Genomic DNA, 18195 nt, shown 5'->3' with positions numbered 1-18195 from the left:
TTTTTTTTAATTATGTGAAATGAATTCAACTGAACACAGCAACTCAGTGGAATCCCTAGATTTTTTTAAAATGAGCTCCTACGGCAGATAATCTCTTCTTAATCAGTTTGATGCTCTGATAAATCAGCTTCTATTTCCTAGCATGGGGAGAAAAAGAGCAACTGAGTCAATGCTCATTTGAAACAGAATATGTTGATAGAAGCTATTTGTACATGTAAATGCCAGAAAGCCTCTAATTTACAAACACAGGCAATTCATATCTATTTTAAGTCCGTGTTCATCTAATCCTAGGATATTTTGAGGGATTTTATGTTAGCCAACATGCATATCATTCCACTTGTCTGCACTACAAAATTTGCTTGAGTATACAAAACCAACTTGTTGGGCTGAGTAATAGTAGTAATCCATCTAATCATAGTCAATTCAGCTGCTGGTTGCTTATGGGCATCTTTTACACATCAATTTCAAGACTGAATAAGCAACATCAGAGCAGCTATTAAACAAAAGACTGTTCATAAAGCTATCAGCACTGAGCCTAATTTTCAGGGGCTTGTGATCTGGGAGGATGCTTTTAAAGTAGGTTTACCAGCTTTAACCTTTCCATCTGTTACTAGATAAACCACACCACAGTCAAGTCAAAGACTATTAATTCATTACTAAATAACACTTCTGATCCATAATTTGGTCATTGAGAAATAGGACACTTTTACAAACATATACATGAAACACTGATTCTGCTTATTCCCCAGACTCAACTTGCCTTTCTTTAATCAGTGAGTCAAAATTACCCCACTGAAGTGTTGGACATCACAGGATGCTCAAAGTGGCACATCAACATTTATAAAATATTTCTTAAATACGTTTGAGAAGTAATACCACACATTGTCTGATGTTGAAGACAATTATGTCCTCCCCCCCTTGTTTCCAGCTCCCTGAGCTCGCAGGCAGCACTGGTGACCAGCACCAAGCAGTTCATGGTGTATTCACACATAGGTCACCACTGCAGCCATATTTGTTTAAACCTGATGAATTTTGCCACCTTACATTGTCACAACAGAGAAAAAAAGGTAGGCCTATTGGACTTGAGCTTGTGGCTTCAAGGATGGATATAGAGGATCTAAGGGCCAGGTTTGCCAAGTTAAGTGGCTATTCCCACCTAGAATAATGCCTCTCTGGTCTGGATGCCAGACCAGTTTCAATCCATGGCACCATAGACAGGATCTGGTCACTTGGACCATGATTCAGAGGTGCCTAGAGGTGACACCTCTGTAACACTCCCAAATGTGCTGCACAAGCAGCTCTGACAACTGCAGCAACCAGTTCATCACAGGGACATAAATATGCCCTGCATAGGTGTTGCCTCAAGCAAAAATATCAAGGAAGATAAATTAAATCCTCCAAGACAACAGTACAACAATTTTATGGCTGGAGAAGGTACATTCATTGCCTAAACTCAACAGTAAAGGTATTGGAAGTCAAGGAGAATGAAGATCCCTCTGCCTATCCAATAGTACACCATACAAAGGGAACATTAGCAACAGATTGAAAGGGCATTCTGTGAAGGTACAGTTAAGCATAAGAAGAGATAAGAAGCACTAGTATTCACTGAAAATGAAAACTCATACGTGAGAATCAAGAACAGTTCTTCCTGAAAAGTTCATCATGGCTTTTTACTTTTAAGGCTGAGATACAGAACACACTGGAAAATTCCAAGGATGAAAAATGGGTACATAGCAAAAAAAAAAAGCAGCAGTGGCTACAGATATCCCTATGTCTGCATAGCAAGTGTTTCCAATGAGTGCCTGGAATGTCCTCAAAATACCATTCAAGAATCTGGCCTTTTTATAACTGAACTGTACAGATAGGTTATATACTTCCCTGGAGGCCCCACTACAATCACAGCGAGCAGATCAGGGAATGCATGGATCAATAGAAGTCCACTGCTGATAAAAATTCATGCAAGGAGAAGGGTTTTGGTTCTAAAGTTGAGCATTTGACATGAAAGGCAGATATCCATGGTGAAATCACTTGTTCAGGTCCAATATCATTCACTGAATCATCTAAGCTTACAACTAAAATTTGGAAATTGTAATTATTTTTTTCCACCTTTACTCTTTCTAATCACAGAAAACATACTAAGATCCACAGCTTGATTTACAAGAACACCTTTCTGTAGAAGTGCTTGTTTTCATATGACTAAAGGCATTTAAAATCTCTCTTTGGTTAATAGAAATTCAACTTAGTTGTTAATACAACTTTTGACTTGTTGATTTATGAAACAAAGGTCTTCAACAATCAGCTCTGCTGTCCAGTCCATTTTAAGACTTCCTACATACAATAAGACACCTATAGAAGTATTCTTGATCGAAGATACAACTGTTACATCATTACTTGGGATATGGCATCCAGATGTCTCAAATAGGTTTACTAATCACCATAGATCTCTTAATATTCCAGTTAGATGTCTTTACTGTACCATGTATTGCAGAAGTAAACAGACTGAGAAGCTAAGTATCTTGCCCTTGGATCCCTTAAATAGACTGAGGCACATTCAGAGCACTCTTTATATTAATGAAAAGGAAGTCTGCTTTATAGTTAAGTCACCGGATTGGTACTTGAGAGATCTGAATTCAGTCCTTTCCCATACATGTTTTGTGTTGTGGCTGGCATGCTTCCAAATAGCTCCAGGTTCATCCCTTAATAGGTGAAACTAATGACAGGAGCAGGACTGGGGAGTTCCTAGATAAGGACAGAAAGTGTCAAAATAACCCAGCCACAAAAAGCACAAGCAACCTCACACAGTAATGTCTTCTATATCAAGAAAGATGAAAAGTAACTCTTCTCTAAATTAGCATCTTATCTAGTCTTAGACAAGAGGAGCTAAAGGTTAACCCAAGGAGGCTAAACACTACTACCCCTACCAAAGATGCATTTTAAACAGGGCAGATAATTCCACCTTTCCTCCGAACTACAAGTGCCATCATATCAAAGCAGTCATGAAGCCCCAAGAACGTGGGCAAGTTAATGCTAGTGCACAGTAATTTCATGTCACACCTTACTCTTTATGACTATCAGTGCTATATAGGCTACTCTGTGATAATTGCAACTGCACAGCTTATTTCATGGAAGCTGAGGTCTCTGGACATACAAGCTGAAGACTTTGGGGAAAACAACAAGTTAGGTTTTAACAACAGCAATTGTTTCTCTGAAAAACACTGCTCTGGGTCATAAGATCACCATGTGCAACTGAGACATAGTCCATTGCTGATGAAGTCTGCAGACTGAGTAAAACTAACAGATTTGAACTTGTTGAAATCTTTCAAAGCATTTTTGAATGCCTACAATATGACACTCCAAGGTGATGTAACAGCACAGAGAAGTTCTGAAGTATCTTTACAGCTTGCAACCTCTCACTATCCCAGGTGTATAGGAATACTCCATAAAAAGCCTTCAAAAATGACATTTTCTACAAATTTTTATGTACATATAAAGTCACATGTACACTTTTTTAAACAGTCTGAAAGACAAAAGCTTTTAAAATCTTGGCAGATGTGTTCTTGAAACAAAATGATATTTTCCAGTCAGGAAATTCTAGTCTCCTTGTTCACGCTGAATGATATGGCACCTAAAAGCCCACCTAATATATACAGGACAGCTCCCAATATCAGGCCTGCTCAGAAGAGCCAGATGAGGACTTCACATAGAAGCTCTGCATGCAAAGTCTTAAGAAAATTTGAACGTAAGGCTTGAGTTTGCACAAATCCTTTGTATTTCATTGAAGCTAGTGATTAAATAATCAGTTCATGCTTGGTCCAAAGAACCATGTTTTCCTCTCAGAGTAAGAAATTAAGCTGAATTTAGCAGGCTTAGTCTAGGTCTTTCTAGAAATATTATCCAAGAGTAATCACGTACATGAGCCATGATTTGGCCCTTTCAAGTTCCTCCTGATAAATATCAACACAAAAGCATCACAACATGTGACCCAGTTACCAAAAAGTGAGTCCATATTTCTTTTTTTCCCCCCCAAGTTTTCACAATCAGACATGTTCAGACTCAATCCCATATTTACTTTCTTGCATGCCAAACACAGGCTTTGATAAGAAATACATCAGATTATTACTCAAACATGGCAAGTACCACAGAACATGTGAAAATGCACAAAATAACATGCACCAAACTATGTTGTACAGAGCCTGCATTTCTACACCATTGTATAAGAAATGCTATGCAGTAACTTACTGCTTAAAGCTACCCTGTGTATGTAGAACACACCTACATATTGTGAATGCTGCTGTTGCTTTATAGAAAATCCCAAGTCAGAAGGAACTCACAAGGATCATAAGTCCAACACCTAACTGTCTGCCCTAGTATGACAACAGCAGGCTTCAACCATCTTGCACATGGGACAGGCATTTGAAGCAATGAAGTCGCCTCTCTGGACTAGTCAGAGTGCTTCATATACCTTTCTGGCAGCTTCAAACAATTGAAACCGCTAGCTTCTAGACTCTTGCTGCCAGCATAGTCACTATAGATGTGTTCCCAGAGAAAGTGGTGCTATATCAACTTTGAATTCCTTCAGTCTTGTGCTTCAAACTTACTCAAAATCTTGCTTAATAAGAGCACGTCTCATATGTACATACCTTTTATTTCAGGATTTCTTTGATATGTTCCTAGGGCCACTGCCATATAATTCATATCACACATTAGCTTCAACCTTCTCATTCAATCAGTTGTCAAATGCTTACAACATGAGATCTCGTCCCCTCTCTACAAGGAAGAAAAACTTAAGATTAACAGAGAAGACCCCCCTGGGTCAGACTTAGAAAAAAAGAGACAGAGAAGATTTGGCTTTTCAAGCTTTTCTCTACAGCAACTGTGTTCTTCAGTAGCTCTCCCAGTATCAGCAAGTCTGCTCATCTTAGGGGAATTACATTTGATAGCATATTTAGTTCACAGAACCAGCACAGCTACATTAAACAGAGGCTGCTAATAAAACATTACATCTCTCTCCCCCCAGCACTCCATTTGCCATGATGTAAAAGGCAGACACCCCATAGAGAAATTAATCAGAAAGAAGGAGAATGAATCTAAGGAGTGAAAATTAAAGACCCCATGACATCTACATCCTTATACTACATTCAGATGAAATGGGGTCCCAAAACTCAAGGATGTATTAAGTTCCTTCCGAGAGATGGAAGTGGTTATAGAATTCAGCACATTAACATCATCAATATAAATTACAGTTTTAAATTGAAAGATTTCTCTTTGCTCATCACTGAAGCTCCAGAGAATGTAGTGTTGTTTAGAGGAAAGCACACCTATTTTCTTCTGCAAAGGGATGAAATAGACAAAGCTTAAAAAGAGATCTAGTAGAGTTCATGTTAGCCTGACACCAGTAAAGCCATGCTGTTTTACCTCCACTGAGGATACACCCTAAAAATCTACATTTCTTCCACAAAGTCAAAACTGGAAGAGGTGCTCATGTTCAAATAAAGAGACACAGTTGAGTATCCACAAATCCCAAAATTTTCTGTGTTGATCTAAGTATTCTCAAAGCTTTTAATAACACCAGAACTGTGCTTGATACCATTTACATTTAGCTCAGAAAAATCTTTCCCCTAACCATCTATTTTCTATGGGGGAAACACCAACATGTCATGCAGAAGACTTCATTGGGAACATCAAAGCAGGAAAACATAGTATCAGTCTTCCCTGTCAGGGTGAAGGCTTGAATCACAGAATTGCAGGGTTTGGAAGGGACCTCTAGAGCTCATTGAGTCCAACTCCTCTGCTAATGCAGATTCCCTACAGTAGGTTGCACAGGTAGGCATCCAGATAGGCCTTGAATATCTCCAAAGGAGACTCCACAGCCTCTCTGGGCAGCTTTTTATAGTACTCCGTCACCTTCACTGTAAAGTTATTCCACATATTTGTATGTAACTTCTCATGTTCCAATTTTTGACCATGGCTCTTTGTCCTATCAGTACGCACCACTGAAGAGTCTGGCTTCATCCAGTTGCCTCCTGCACTTTAGATATTTATAAACATTGATCAGATCCCCTGTCAGTCTTCTCTTTTCCACACTGAAGAGACCCAGATCTCTCAGCCATTCGTTGTACAGGAGATGCTCCAGGCCTTTTGTAAGCTTTGTGGTCCTCCAACTGATCTCTAGGAGATCTTATTTTTTTAATGGGGAGCCCAGAACTGGACACAGTATTCCAGGTATGGCCTCATTAGGATAGAGGGGGAGGATTGCCTTCCTCAACCTGCTGGCCACACTCTTTTTAATGCGGTCCTGGATACCACTGGCCTTCTTGACCACAAGAGAACACTAATAGCTTACAGCTACAGAGCTATTCTCCAGCAGGTCAGCCCCTAAGCTGTACTGATGCACCCAGTTATTTCTCCCCAGGTGCAGGACTCTACTCTTGCTTTTGTTGAACCTCATTAGGTTCTTCTCTTCCCAACTCTCCAGCCTGTCCAGGTCCCATTGAATGGAAGCATAGGCTTCCATTGTATCAGCCACTCTTCCCAGCTTCATAACATCAGCAGACATGCTGAGAGTGGACTCCATCCCATCATCCAGGTCACTGATGAAAAAGCTTAACAAGATGAGACACAGTACCAACTCCTGGAGAACTCTGTTAGTTACAGGACTGACTAGACTATGCCACTGATCACAACAATGGGAGCTCTGCCAGTCAGACAGTTCTCAACCCACTTCACCATCTTCTCATCTATCCCACACTTTCTAAGCTTCATTACAAGGATGCTGTGGGAGACAATATCAAACACCTTGCTGAAGTCAAGGTACACAACACCCACTGCTCTACCCCTTCTACCCAGCCACAGATGACATCATAGAAGGCTACCAGGTTGGTCAAGCATAATTTCTCCTTGGTGAATGCATGCTGACTACTCTTGATAATCACTTTCTCTTCAAATTGGTTGGAGAGGGCATCCAGAACAAGTTGCTCGATCTCCAGGCAGTCTGAGAAGGATCCTTCCCTTAGTTCCCCATTTCAAAGATATATTTTCCATAAATAGTATATAGAGGTAAATAAACATCACTGACTCACCACAGCTAGGAAAAAAAACAAGTCCAGGTCTTTTGCCTCAACTGGACATCACAAATATGGAAGTAGCATTTCACACTCCCCTCTTCTGACTTCTGTTTTCAGGAGATTTGTTATTCTTCACAGAAAAAAGCCAATAGCACTTTGATGTCATCCAGAAAAACATAAATGAAGAAATTCTAAAGGACTGAACAGTTTTAATGCATAAAACATTTATTTTCCACCCACTTTCACCCTAGTATTTTGTTTGGCTAACTGCACAGCGGCTGTAAGATATAATTTCAGTAAGCTGAAATCATGTTCAGCTTTAGTTTAAAAAAAAACATTTCAAAAATGTTCCACAGATCAGGAAAGTAAGAAAAGCTGAAGACCAAAAAATATCAGCTCTTCCAGCTGTAGGACCTGCTTGTCTGAAACTTCCCTGTGTTTAAGGACTAGTATAGTTACAAGGTGCTATTTTCCATTTATGACCTGTTAGAAGAATGGTTCCCAAAGCTTTTGGGCCAACACACCTGAAATACTTAAAGCTTCAAGTGGCTCACTCCACATATTCTTCATCACTCTTTCTATTGAAAACACTCAAAAGCAAAATGTATTTCTCATGTATACAGCAATCTAGAAACCTCTAGACTAACAGAAACTGCAGCTACTCGTAATGAGTTTCTGCCACAGTTAACCCTTCACACATACAAAATCTGATGCAACAAAACAAGAACCAAAGAGCAAAAAGTAAATAAGGGCTGACTGTTTATTAGAGAGAAGACTGAGGCATAGAAAGGGAGGATTAAGAAAAAGGAAAAACAAACCACATCACAGCACCATGGCCACACCTGACTCTTCCCTGGTAGATGGTTATTATAAGTGATTAAATTTGTCTTGGGCTGTGGCTCTCAGTGCCTCCCTGTGATAACATCATTGATAACAAGATACCCCTTTCCAGCACTGCAGCAATGGCAAGGTCCTATCCTGGTTATGCAATAGGAAAGAACAAATACAAAGGGAGTGATCAAGTAAAATCACTTACAGTACACCTTTCTCAGAGTTAAGAAACATCTCAAATACATCCTATGAACTTTATGGCACTGTGTTTGTACATGACAGGAGCGGAAGGGATAAGAACATTTGTTACAAGTGTTCCTTATGCATGAAGTCAAGATAGCTATCTATTCCTAAGCATTCTTTAGAGGATGTTTTATTTGCCTGGTAAAACAATTAGGAGGAATAGATCTTAGTACTGATCAGCACTACACATACAAAGAATCTGCAAAACATTAACTCAGTGAAATAGAGTGAGTTGGAATTTCCCATATGTTTCTGACTGGGTAATGACAGATTTTTCTAAGTTAACGCTCATTGGTTCATTCTTGCCATTTCCCTTGGTTGTTTTTCACTCCAGCCTTATGTAACCAGCATTATTTCATCAGTATGTTCAATTCTGTAGCTTCCCTTCTTATGATACAAGTACAGAAACAGTAAAATGAGGTCTCTACCTCAAAACTTTTAAGTAGTAGACCTAGCCCTGTACACACTTGTTGAATAGAAATATAGGTTTTTGTACTCTTAGCACCTGCGCCATTCTCTAATATAGCAGAAAAATGATAACTAAGGTAACAGCTTAGTTATATGAGTAACTTTCATTACATGTTAGACTGAATTCAAGGGTAACTTCACACATAGAGGTTAACAGTCTGCCCAGGCTTGAGGCCTGTGCAAAGCATTGGGGTATCAGTGTAGTTGTAAGGAGGACTCGTTTCAGCTTTCAACACCAGGAAGTAAAACAGCATATGTTAACAAGTTCACAAAGCAAAGCAACTTTGTTTCGACCACAGTTTTCTTCATGAGCATATAATCAAAGAAATTATTTAGACCACATCAGTTTTCCCTAGTATTGTGATAACACCCAAGTGTAAAGATAACAGTGAATCCCTACCTGAGGTAAGCTTAGCAGAACTCAGATTTGTTAGTTTTACAGCGACGAGTATCTTTTTCTCAGAAGCACATATTTGTCCTGAAAATAATATTTCCACATTTGATTCAAGATATTTGTGCAGGTCCAGGCAATGTTACACTGGTAGCCCTGGGATGCTGACTGTTCTGCAGTAGCCAGAGCAAAGAACAAGGAACCGAGCCTACTACCTATTAGTCTCATTTGATTCCATGCTTTAGATTTCCTTCTGTTTATCCTCCTGCATTATTCTGATATTAATAGCTTGCTTCAATGTTTGCAAAATATACTTGCAAAAGGTACTGGGTTCAGATACTAATGATTTCCCTTCACAGCAGGATGAGCATCTCCAAAACCCGAGTATTTTTGTATGCCATACAAACATGAGAAAATGCTTTTTGTACTATGATGAGAACAGGAGAACTCCAGCAGGAATACACACATCAGCACTTTCTGCTCCCTTTAGCACAATGCAGGCTTTGAAGTACAGACAGATGAGAACAGGTGTATTTTGTAAACACATTTCTACAGCAGCTTCCAAGATTACCATGTAAAGCGATTAAAGTCTCATCAGCATCTTAACAAAGAGTAACAAACTTTTTTTCCTCTTCTCAGAGAAATGAAGTTGATCAATTAGGCCTAATAGAGAATATCTTGAATTAGTCTGATTAGTCTCAGTCATATAAAATCAGAAAAAGATGCCTCACTTTGCAAAATTACAATTAACAGCTGAATTAACAAAAAAATAAGTAGGATTAGGCATACTTAAGACAATATCTGCTGTTTGCCAGCCCTTCCCCTATAGCAGATGACCAGAGCAATTTGTGACTTCAAAAGTAATCACTATAAGGCCTTCAAAGCTGAAACATGGCTGCCTGACTTCTAGAGGGAAAGCTTCATGCAAGCCAAGGCTGCTTCACATACTCTCTTCATCTCGTCATCCAGGCAAAGAAAAACATCCAATCCACGTATACAAAGGAGCATGTCAAAATACAGCACGTATGCGTTCTCCAAAGAGTCGCTCCCACAGCCACCAGTAGGGTGAGACAGGCAGAACAACAGAGCAAGAAAGGGAGAAAACACAACCCATATCTTACCTCATGAAGCTGCAGCCAGCACAAGCAATGAGAAATCAGCAACTCAGAGCCACAAAATGGCTCATTATCTGCCCCAGAAGGGCTGATATAGCCAACACTGCCTTTTATCAAGTCCTTAACAGGTGTAAAATTAGCACTTGTTATTAAAGACAGTGGAGTTACAGGGATTGCCAGCAGCTGAAGAAAAGTGCTGGGATTGTTTTCATTTCCAGTTAATTTGCCACCATTCAATACTGTGCATGAAGCCCGTAAATTAGGAAGGTGCTCTCCAAAGCATAGCAGTAAGTTAAACCCCTTCCAAACACAGGTGCCCTCAATTGAGGGTCTAAGGACCAAATCCTGCTCTCATCAATACTGGTTTAATTTCAGGCAAACCAAATTTACTCATGTATACTTCCTCTCAGTCTGCTCCAGTGTAATCTGTAAGAGATCCTCATGTGCAAATTCCAGGACAGAGCAATTTTCAGCCTGTCTAACCCCAGTGAGCACGGAGCATCCTCTCTCTTTGGCTGCTTACAATTCATTCCTGGAAACAGAGAAAGGAGTTATTCTCTGAGAGAGGCAGAACTCGTCTCAGCTGTGTCTCATTACAGGAGATGACTTCAGGTTTAGGACCAGAAGTCCCTGAGCCACTCAGGAAGGTGCAGCTTCATTGCACATTTTTCTGTTTTAATAGCTAGCTCAGCTTGGAAAGCAAGTTATTTGGATTCGTGCTGCACACAGGAACTCTTCTGGCTGCTGACCGGTTTTTATTCAATTGCGATGTACATCACATCACTCCCCCTTCTCCCCAGTAACTTGGAGGAGCTTTGGCCAACATCAAACGCATCTGACAGAGGGCAGAAATATCAGCGATAATTACATTCCTGCAGAGTTTCGTGCAAACTGGCTGCACGACCAAGGAGGAAATTAATTCTTTCACCAAGGGAAGGGCAGGCATGAGGCGGGCATCACGCAGACCCCAAGCAGCCAAATTGCTCTGCATGAGCAGAGGCACACACTGCCTTTTGTCTGCTGGGGCTGTCACAGGAGCCCAACTTCAGTGGGAGGGGATGGAGGGAAATGCTCATGTGTCCATAAAACCACGCTTTGTTTTTGCTGCCAGATTCTGTGCAAACCCTGAAGCTCAGACTGTGGGGCAGCGCTCCCTTCTATTAATGCATTCTATTACCGATGTGTGTGGGAAAGGTCTGAGGGAGTGTGGTAAGCTCGGAGATAGTCACTCATAGCCGCGGGTTCTCTCATGTTAGAGCTGCTCTGCAATTTTCCTATCGTCGTTTTATGATGTAGTCAGAACATGTCTGAAACACTCAATATAAAAGCAAACCATTGCTGTGCTTCTATTGAAAGGCCCCTGGACAAGTTCAAGTTTGGACAACCCTTTTTGCTTAGGCACGAAAACATGTTACTGCTGTCCTTGGTTCATTGCATATCTTAGAACAGGCAAAAACCAACATAAAGCAAATAAAAAGAGTAATTTGTCTTTATGCAGAGCTCTGGTTGGGCCACGGGGTGAGGTGAGTCACTAGCACTGCCAGGTTGTCACTGTGGCAGCTGCAGCCCAAGGCAGAGCCCTTCCCCTGTGCTCCTGCAGTCTTCTCACTCCTCATGCCACATGTGATCTGCTTTTATTTCATGGCTCTTGCATCCCTCTGGGCAATGGGAGTGACCGCAATCTGATGTAGGTTAATGCCAGCAAAACACCCATCTTGACGTTGTTAGGGAAAGGCTCTGCCCCAGAGGGCAGTGGGCATGGAACAGGCTGCCCAGGGCAGGGGCACGGCCCCAAGTCCCAGAGCTCAGGGAGAGTTTGGACGCTGCTCTCATACATAGGGTTTGGATTTTGGGCTGTCCTGTGTGGAGCCAGAAGATGGACTCAGTGTTCCTTGTGGGTCCTTTCCAGCTCGGGATGTTGTGTGATTCCAGATCCCTTAAGATGAGCGTGTGCCAGTGCGTTGCAAGCTGGCAAAACACATCAGTAATTCACTCTGATACAACGATAACACAACAAAGGGAAGCCTTACACAACACATTTGTAAACACACAGCCACGCTTTGCTGAAGTATTGCCACATCTTAAATACAAATAGCAGAACAACTGTCTGTGCAGCTTTTTGCTGTGGGAGATTACAGCAATATCAGCCCTTACAAAGCGTGGGGAGCTCTGTGCAAACAGCAGCACAGCTGGAGCCACTTGCCTTGCATGCAGCAACTTGCGTGGGCCCCGGAGCACCAGCAGAACCCAACTTGTTTTCAGCTACCATCAGCTGGAAAATCATGGTCTGCCTGTACGAAGGGCAGAGAGAGGCCTTTCCCAGAGAAGGGCAGGAGTTCGCATTTCCAGAGGCTCCCGGTTAGTTTGCACATGGTGCTGTCAGGCTGCGGTGCTCACTTCCAACCTTATTATTAATGCTGCTAACGGGGAAAGGCCTCAGAGGGCAAGAGCTGCACAGCTGCATGCCTGGTGCACTCAGAGAGGAAATTCCTGGCCACATTCCCAACATATATAGACCTATCTATTATATTAACTGATCTTATAGCATCACTGCCTCAGTGTCACACCCATACCATGAGAACTACGGGTGAAAGGGGGAAGATTGTATGAAGCTTTCAGTCTTGCATTTACAATTTACACACCTGAAAGTGGATCCAAGAAACCAGTCGGTGTGTCACCAGTGTATCTGAAAGTACTTCCCAGCAGGGTACATAGATGGGGCCCTTGGCTGCCTGATCTGGTGGGTAGCAACCAGCCCACTGCTGGGGGTTGAGGCTGGCTGATATTTAGGGTCCCTTCCAACCCAAACCATTCCATGATTCTGTGATTCTGTGGTTCTACAAATAGCTTTCCCAGCTTCTGATTTGAAAGAAAATTCTGTAAGTTGTGTCACTGAATTTCAGTGCTTCCATGCTGCTTCAGCGCTTGGTTTGTGTTGGATTGGCTGTCTGTCAAGGACAACCCCAGCAAGGAACTTCAACATTCACACTGGAGAAGGGAATTTTTCAAGGACACAAAAGCTCTGAAGAGGGCTCCAGGGCATCCCAAAAATATCGCAGACCTCACTGTGGTAATGCATTGAGTTTTGTTTTATTCCAAAGAATGGATTAATAAAGTGACATCATAAGCTCTGAACATGTAAACCAAGGAAAGGAGATAGTTTCAGCACTTCACTCAGCAGCCTGCTGGGCATTCTATAAAGAAATCCCCCAGCAATGAGGAGATGGAGCTGAAGGTCTTCAGAGTATGATCTGTGATACAAACACATTATTTTAGTAGTTGCCTAAAAAATAATCTTGATAACAGTGCAGGGTTCTATCTTTTTAACTTGGGTTAAGCGTTGATTATGGCTTAATGACTACACCCAGCAGTGCAATCCACGCTTGATGCAAAACTGAACTGTTCTCACATGCTGTTCAAACACCAGCACAGCTCAGTGGGCTTCAAGCATAAGAAACCTTGAACTGAAAGATATGAAGATGACAAATAAATGTGACTGCTGTGCTCTCGGCACCACTGGTCCAATCCCAAACATAAACTCACAGTAGAGCATTGGGTCTTAGAGGTGAACGTCATTCCCGTTTTTTCTATTGGGCATTTCTCCTATCCCAGCACCTGCCCAGAATGCACAGCTTTGGCAAAGAATTGCACAGTGCAAGCTCTGGCACTTTCTTTATTTATAGATGTATTTTCTATATATTATTACATTTTCCTCCTTTCTCTCCCCAGAAGATGAAGGGAAAAGCTGGAGGGAAAGCTTTGCTTTCTCTCCTTTCCTGTCATAAAAGCAAATAACACTTCTTCACTGTGAAAACTGAGCAGCCTGGAAATGGCATCCCATTGGAGCTTGTCTGCGAGGCTTCAGCTGCCACATCTGAATGCTTTGCTCAGGATCCAGCAAAGGACAAAGCAAGAGACAAATATTAAGAACAGTTACATAGTCCTTTCAGAGGGGAGCACGGCAGTCCACTTTGTCCTTCCCGTTCATACCCTACTGAGGCTAAAAAATGGTGCTTGTACAGCACTTAGCCCCATGAGATCGAAGCCTTTAGGTACAAATGTAACTCGTTTAAATGGTAATGTGCAGTGAAATGAGTGGCACCCTTCAATATCAGGGGCATTTGTAGGTATAACTGTGCCGGGTGCTGACAAATGGAGCATCATTTTGACAGGCTCAGGGAAAGGTCTGGGTGAGCCTACATTTAAAATCAGGTTTTCCAGTCACGGGCCAAACCCCGAAACATCCTCATATTGCTCTGTGCCCTGGAGCACCGCATGCACCTCCCAGAGAGCAACGTTAGGGCTCTGCAGGTTTTTCCTAGACAAGGTCAGATTAATTAAAATGTGCTTTAAATACAGTCACATGAGCTGTATCATGGGTTCTGCAGCCCTGATTATGTCCCTGGTACTCTGAAGGGCAGCACGGAAAGCAATCTGGTGACCTCAGGCAGCAGAGCCAGATAACAAGGAGGCTGAGCCTACTTTGTCAGTACCCTGGGACTGAGGGCTTTGCTCTCTCTGCCAGTGCAACACACTGGCTGTGATGCCAGGAGTTAACGAATGACCTGGTATTTCCCTGCTGAAGTCAGCAGCAAAGCTTCATTTGGTTTCAGTAACAGACGGACCCGTGCTTCCAAAAGTCAGGACATGCTTCTTCAGCCATCCCAGGGTGATCAGGAGCACCACATGAGGTGCTCCATTCCTTTGCAACACCTGAAAGGAAGCTCCTATGGAAGCGTTTACATTAAAGGAAGGGAAAAAAAAAGCAACAAAATCTGCAGAATCAGGCTGCACTGGCTCTCACCAGGACCTGGCATGTCCATTTGAAAGACATATCAACCAAACAGAAGATGTTTCATAAGGACCTCACCAAGACTTTATAAGGTCATAATCTCTTTAACATATATTAATAGAAACATACAGAAAGTGAATTATAGAATCATAGAATCGTTAAGGTTGGAAAAGACCCCTGAGACCACCAACTCCAACCCACCCCCACCATGCCCACTGACCATGTCCCTCAGTGCCACATCTCCACGGCTCTTGAACACCTCCAGGCACAGTGACTCCTCCACCTCCCTGGGCAGCCTGTGCCAGTGCATTGCCAGTCTTTCTGAGAAGAAATTTTTCCTAATATCCAACCTGAACTTCCCCACCGCAACCTGAGGCCATTCACTCTCATCCTATTATGTTACTGAATGTGCACTGACGCACTGGAGAGAAGCAGAAATGTTGCATATATTTGCTGCATGAGCATCTCTTTATAGTCCATCCTCTGGTGAGATGTAGCCAAAGGATTATTGCCCTTTCCTCCCATTCAGGAGCCATAGGAACATGCCCAGGAATAACCCTTCTCAAGCTGAAGGCAATAGTCAATTAAAAGGCATAGAAGTGGCAAAATGAGGCCACTGAAGATGTCTATCACAAGCAGTCCCTGTGTGGATTGCTCTGAAGGGCTCCCATCCTTCTGCCACCACACTCCCGCAGCCCTGCCAGCTTTTGGGAGGAGTCTTAGGAAGGGAAACGGCGAATGAAATAATGATTTCCTACGTAATCTGCTGTAAGGTTACTGTGGTGCTAAGTACACCCAATCCTCAGGCAGTTCCCCTGCAGCTCTGATAATAAATCTCTCTGAACACCTACACTGTCAAAAGTTATGTCGTACTCTCTGCATTTTACAAACAGATTTCTGCAAGTCAAATTCTGCATGAAGGCATGAGATGCACAGGAGCAGCCTGGGAGGCAATTTTTTCTTTCTAATTTGCACTCTTGATACCATTGCACAACAACAGAATTATTCTTTCCTTTCTCCCAAATACCACTGATAAGTAAAACACTTTGATCAGGACCTACATAGCTCCACTGAACCACTGCTAAGGCAATTTACACCATCTGAAGCCCTGGAGCGAAAAAATCCAAGTCAATGGGATGTAAGCCAAAATTGGAGTGTTTTGCTGGATACAAACCAGATTTACTTGTTTGCTTAAGCAGGTGCCTAAGTGCTCTAGTGAATCAGGGCCCAAATACACCACCATTTTTTATTTGTGTCCGTTTCTGCCAGCCTGGACAGCTGATACAGAGGTCATCTTAGAGCCAACATTTTTGCCTTAAACCCTGCTTATAGCCTCAATATACAACAGCTGCCTGTGGGGTTATGTTCCACACTTTAACTTTAAAAATAAAATGCAAGTGACTGGAAAACATGGGTTTATAACTAGAAACAAAATACATGAGTATCCTGAAATAGAAATAAATGAAGCACTTACTGCATGCTGAGAAAAGAACGAATAATCTCATATTTCTGTAGCATTGTCTACTACTACTGATGTTTCAGTACTGCAATTAGGGTGTCCTAGGAAAGTCTTAGCTTAGATGAGAAGCACTATTTGGAAAAAAGGTTTAACATATACGTTGAATTAGGTTTTGCCTACACAGCATTTGATCTCACTGTAGGGAATCTGTGTTTGTGATAACTGCATTTACAAAGATGTGTTGGTATGGCCCCTTAGACATACACTTCTTAAAACATGGTCAGCAACAGCAGAGTTTACAGAAGCGACAACCACCTCATCCATCTAACTTGCAAACTCTGACAAGCAAGTTGAAATACCACTTCCCAGAAGTAGTTTTAATTTACTGGCCCAAGCCATGGGAAAATACAAAAGTAAGCTTGGAGGCCATCTCTAGAAACCAAAGTTCTCCTCACCTTCCTGAGACCCCAGTAACCAGACAAGAGCCTGGCTTTCTCACTTCGTTTCTGAGGTTTTATTGAGAATCACCCTTATACTGATTTAAAAATACAGCAGCTATCACTGCATTTTGGGGGGCTGGGGGCAATCCTGTTGCCAGGAAATAAGTATAATGTGAGCTGCTTGGTAGATTCATCATAGAATCATAGAATGGCCTGGGTTGAAAAGGACCTCAAAGACCATCGAGTTTCAACCCCCCTGCTGAGTGCAGGGTCGCCAACCGCTAGACCAAGCTGCCCAGAGCCACGTCCAGCCTGGCCTTGAACACCTCCAGGGACGGGGTATCCACAACCCCCCAGGGCAACCTGTTCCAGTGCATCACCACCCTCTGTGTGAAAAACTTCCTCTATCTAACCTACATCTCCCCTGTCTCAGTTTAAAACCATTCCCCCTTGTCCTATCGCTATCCACCCTCATGAACAATCCTTCCCCCTCCTGTTTATACGCTCCCTTCAAGTATGGGAAGGCCACAATGAGGTCACCCTGGAGCCTTCTCTTCTCCAAACTAAACAAGCCCAGTTCCCTCAACCTTTGACTGGGCCATGAGGGGACCAGGAATGGGCTACCTGTGGAAGGAGGAGCTGAGGAATTTCATGGGAAGATCTACAACCAAAAGAGAAAGGACTGTATTGTGACTGAGGCTTGCTGAGAGTAACTCAGAGAGATCACCGCTGGGATTCTATGGTTTTATTTGATATTGTGACAAATTCAACAAGTTCATTCCTTTAAGCACGCAGTTTAATGGCTCTCTTAAATCATTAAATCTCAAAAGAAAATTGATGAAACAAAGCGCCCAAATTTATTTTGCAACTCTCATTTGTAACCTGTTACAATTAGGCCTTTTACAAAATAATTATAAACTGAGCATACGTTTGCATGAATCTTAACTGGACAGGACTGCAAAAGTAGCCAAAAGAAAGGAATATTACAGGATGTGAGGACTTGAGATACAAAAGATAACTCACTATCCACAACTACCAGTAAAGAACACCATTCGCGTAAGTAAATGTCTGCTATTTCACTCATCAGTGCCTCTCCTTATTTTACATCCCAGTCTTGTTTTGTGCCACCAAGCCAGAGGCTAAATGCATCTAATACACATGCAATTGCCATGTTGACATGGAACTAAGCAGCACTGAAATGTCTCTTCCGCTATTTTGAGGAAAACATAACCACACTTAGAAATTAAGAAAAAAAAAGTGTCAAAAGCTGCAAGACTGATGGCAAACACTGTATGGAGGAATATTAAAATGAGTAATGTTTATGTAACTTGGGGTGGATGAATAGTGGCTTGGTTTTTATTTCAGAGGATTACAGTATTGCTGGACTTGGGG

General features: G+C 42.0%; 1 long non-coding RNA gene across 1 annotated transcript; it reads right to left on the bottom strand.

Moving 5' to 3' along the window:
• LOC110401879 lies at positions 2168-10244 on the bottom strand. The gene is made up of 3 exons (XR_002440663.1): positions 10119-10244; positions 4641-4767; positions 2168-2739 (listed from the first exon to the last, which is right to left on the bottom strand). It is a non-coding gene; the product is annotated as an uncharacterized LOC110401879 (long non-coding RNA).

This window comes from Numida meleagris, chromosome 6, assembly GCF_002078875.1.
Source record: "Numida meleagris isolate 19003 breed g44 Domestic line chromosome 6, NumMel1.0, whole genome shotgun sequence".
Classification (NCBI taxonomy): Eukaryota; Metazoa; Chordata; class Aves; order Galliformes; family Numididae; genus Numida; species Numida meleagris.
The sequence above is the reverse complement of the archived record's forward strand: the minus strand, read 5'-3'. Positions and strand labels throughout refer to the sequence as shown.